The following is a 4,242-nucleotide window of genomic DNA, read 5'->3' on the forward strand; positions in this document are numbered from 1 at the left end:
ATCGGCAGGCGGACTCTCAACCACTGCGCCACCAGGGAAGCCCATGTGTGATATATTTTTTAAGAGTATGCTTTCAGATCATTAACCATACTTTTAATTAATCAATATTTATTTATTTATTTTTAACTTTATTTTAAAAATTTTTTTAATTTTATTTTTGGCTGCATTGGGTCTTCATTGCTACACACAGGCTTTCTCCAGTTGCGGCGAGCGGGGGCTACTCTTCGTTGTGGTGTGTGGGCTTCTCATTGCGGTGGCTTCTCTTATTGTGGAGCACAGGCTCTAGAGCGCGGGCTTTAGCAGTTGCAGCACGCGGGCTCAGTAGTTGTGGCTCATGGGCTTAGTTGCTCCATGGCATGTGGGATCTTCCCATACCAGGGATCGAACTCGTGTACCCTGCATTGGCAGGAGGATTCTTAACCACTGTGCCACCAGGGAAGCCCCTAATCAATATATATATATATATATTTTTAAAAATAAATTTATTTATTTAATTTATTTAGTTTATTTAGTTTTGGCTGCTTTGGGTCCTCGTTGCTGCGCACGGGCTCTCTCTAGTTGTGGCGAGCGGGCTCTAGAGCGCAGGCTCAGTAGTTGTAGTGCACAGGCTTTGTTGCTCCACGGCATGTGGGATCTTCCCGGAACAGGGCTCAAACCCATGTCCCCTGCATTAGCAGGCAGATTCTTAACCACTGCACCCCCATGGAAGCCCTAATCAATATTTTTTGGTCACCCATTAGGTACAAGAAACCATGTGAGGCACTGTAAGATATAATATATAAGAAATCTCTGCCTTCTACATTCTTAATAATCTACTTGAAAAGTCAAAGCAATGAATATACGAGAGACTAAAATAAGACAAATGAATGAAATGCTTCAAAACAGCAAGATGAAAGATGTCACGAGATAATTCATGTATCAGATAATAAGCCTCATGTTTAGAAGAGGGCCAGAAAATCTGGACTAGAATGGTCCAACTTAGGGCTTTAAGGAGGAGGCTTGAGCCAGAATCTGAGTGATGGGCAAGATGACAGATAAAAATCATGAGTTTAAAATTTGGAAGGACCTTAGAAATAATCTAGTTCAAGTCTATTATTTTACAGATGATTTAACTAAGGTCAGAGAGGTAAGAGACTTGGTCTGACTCCCTTATATGGGTAGTAATGGCAGAAAAAAAGAAGCCTGAAATGCAGGGCTGTTGATATCCATTCCACTTCCATACATCACATGCGTTGGGGAGAAGAGTCTTCTATTTAGGGAAGGAGAAAGCATTCTGGAGAGTGGATGTGACTCAGCATAAGCAAGGAAGCAGAGCCAGGAACCTGTTGGTGTAACAACCGTGTATGAGGATCTCAATGTGTGTAAGGAGGGGAAGATAGCATGGGGTGAGGGGGAGGCTGGGGCCAATAGTGAAGGGGTTTGAATGAAAATCTGCAATTGGTCAGTTTCGTGAAACACAGAATTCTGGTTTCTGGGACTGCCTTGAAGTCTCCCTTTAGTGTCCCAGTATAAACTTTTCTAGAAAAATGTTATTCTTTTCATATTAACAAAGACTCAAGTTCACCTGGGGGAGAGAAAGCTGCAGAAGGGAGGCTGGGATGAGTACTCGCATTGCTGGTCAATCTATAGGGGTCAGGGATGGATGGGGGCTAAGAATTTGCATATTTTTAAGCTCCCCAATGATTGTGATGATCATCCAGTTTTGAGGGTCTTCTGGTTCACCCTTTGACCAATCCATCAGATACAGACTACCACTTTGGAAAACTCTTTGACAATATTTACTAAATACCTGCCCCTATGATCCAGCAATTCCTCTCCCAGGCATATACCCAAGAGAAACACTTTTGTTCCCCCAACAGGCATGAATAAGAATACCCAGAGCAGGTTATGATCAACCCCAAACTGGAAAAAATCCAATGTCCATCAGTATTAAAATGGATAAATAAACTGAGGTATATTCATACAATGGAACACTATACAACAATTAAAAAGAATAAACCATTGCTATGTGCACCAACGTGGATGACTATCCCAGACATAAGGATAAGCATAAGAAGTATGATTCCATGTATATGAGATTAAAGAACTGGCAAAAATAATACATGGTAATTGAACTCAGAATAGTGATTGCCTCTCTATGGGGTTGGGTATTGACTGGAAAGGGACATAAAGGAAAATCCTGGGGTGCTGGAACTGTTCTATATCTCTATCTGGGTGGTGGTTATGTTGTTATACAGAATATGTGAAAGTATATTGAGCTGTACACTTGTTCAGTTTACTGTATATAATTATACCTTGTTGGGAAGAAAAAATACAGATATTGTGTGTGTGTGTGTGCACGTGCACGTGTGTATTTGCCCTGCCAACCTCATGAGGTTGTTATAAAACTCCAATAGCTTTTAAAGATGAGACACATAGATAAGTACAGTCTTATATATTTTAACTAGCTCAATACCTATTCTTGTTGAAATTGGTTAGAGGCACTACTTGTGATTCAGGTAATTGGTCAGCTTTTTTAAGCCTTAGCAAAACACAAAAAGTTAGTTATATGGAAGCTTACAGTAATTTCTGAACTTGGGAAAGACGTGCGGTAACTGTAAACTTACTGAGAACACACCAGAGCTGCCAAATGGTGCAGCCTGGCTTTTGAGAGAGCCTTTCTGCTGATGGGGAATTTGGTCTGCTTTGAAACCCCGGAGAAGAGTTCCCTGCAGCTGTATCTTTCCATTGCACTCCCTCACTTTCCTCTCCCTCACTCCCCCCTCCCCAACTCCCCACCCCATCCCAGGAAGACAGGAAACACCATCTGTACCACTGCACTCACCAACCCGGAAACCAAAATCTCATCATCCCATCAAGAAAATGACTGTCATCCTGAGGTGCCCTTGGCCACTGGTAACCGGCCACAAACTTGCTGCCAGCTCCACAGTTTGCCTGCCGTGGCTCAACAGTGAGACTGCCTGTGGTCATCAGGCCTCGGTGGGCATATGTTCAGGGTTAGAGCGGGCTGAGGGTGAGTGGCAGGAACCGAGAAACCCTGCCTAGTGGGCGCCATGTGCAAACCTCGTTCCTGGGCTATTATTTTTCAGTCTGAAAAAGTTGTGTGTGCTGAGCAGTGTACTTCAGGCAGCCAAGTATAAACACATGTCTACAAATACTGATAACACTATCTTTATTTGTCCATTACTCCACAAACCCAGATCACCTGGTGACTGTTTGTTCCTCTACAAAGTGAGAATCCAGCACCGTACGTATTAAAATGTGGGACATTTTCTTCAGAGTATAAATTTTCAAGAGCTGCTTCTATGCCTTCCTCAGCACACTCTCAAATCCCTTTGTATCTTTAACACCATAACATACAGTTGATTTTAAAATAAAAATTGATAGTCTCTGTTTCCTTGCACCAGTTTTTCTTAATTTGACAATATGGTTGACAATGTGTCTGAAGCCTATTCATTACTGTGTCCAGTTCTAGAGCCCAAAAGTACATAAGACATGCTCAGCAATTTATGTGAACAATCTGCAGGTATTTCCTGACTGGTTATTTCAAGCAAGTGTTTTTTTACGTGATAGACACCTGATAAATGCTCAAAGAATAAATATGAATGTTTAAGAATGAAAAAATGTGAATTTTTCAGCAATATGTTCACACAAGAAATGCAGTTCACAAATATGTATATTTCCCAGAATAAAACACTGTACTGGACTCCCTCCCCCCACCCAAAAAACAAAAACTCTAAAAGTATTGTATATGGAAGTACATCAATAAAGATACTAAAATTTGAAATCAACCTTGAATGCAGCTTTCTCAAGGAAAGAAAAAATCCAAATAATGCTTGATTTTACCTAAGAGATACTTAGAAAAACCAGCACACAAACTGTTCAGTTCCAGAGAACCAAATACGACATCAGCTGTGAGAAAAGTTAAACTGTCGGAAGAGAATGGATTTCAAGGAAATGCTGCTTATTTTCTCCTCTTGGTTATTTCTGAAAGAATATTTGAAGAAGAAATGCAGTGGGACTTTTCTGTTCTCTGAAGACTTTGAATTGCTTCCAAGAAACATTTACCTGGGGTTTAAACTCTATTAGGTGTGATTTTTTTTTTTTCCCTCACCAGTCAATTAATTTTGCAGGGAGTGAGAAGTTAGGAAGAAGCAAGGCTAAATCAGCTGTCTCCAGAAAATGCACCTCAATCTTATACTCAGAGATCTTTTTTCTCAGCTCCCCCCCCCCCCGCCCCCC

The 4,242-nt window shown here is 41.1% G+C and overlaps 1 protein-coding gene across 1 annotated transcript in view; it reads right to left on the bottom strand.

Moving 5' to 3' along the window:
- GRPR (gastrin releasing peptide receptor) overlaps nt 1-4,242 on the bottom strand; it is a 32,902-nt gene that overhangs the window by 27,609 nt on the left and 1,051 nt on the right. The gene's annotated exons all lie outside the window — the stretch shown is intronic.

This window comes from Lipotes vexillifer, unplaced genomic scaffold (genome assembly GCF_000442215.2).
Source record: "Lipotes vexillifer unplaced genomic scaffold, Lipotes_vexillifer_v1.1 scaffold169, whole genome shotgun sequence".
NCBI classification, from domain to species: Eukaryota; Metazoa; Chordata; class Mammalia; order Artiodactyla; family Lipotidae; genus Lipotes; species Lipotes vexillifer.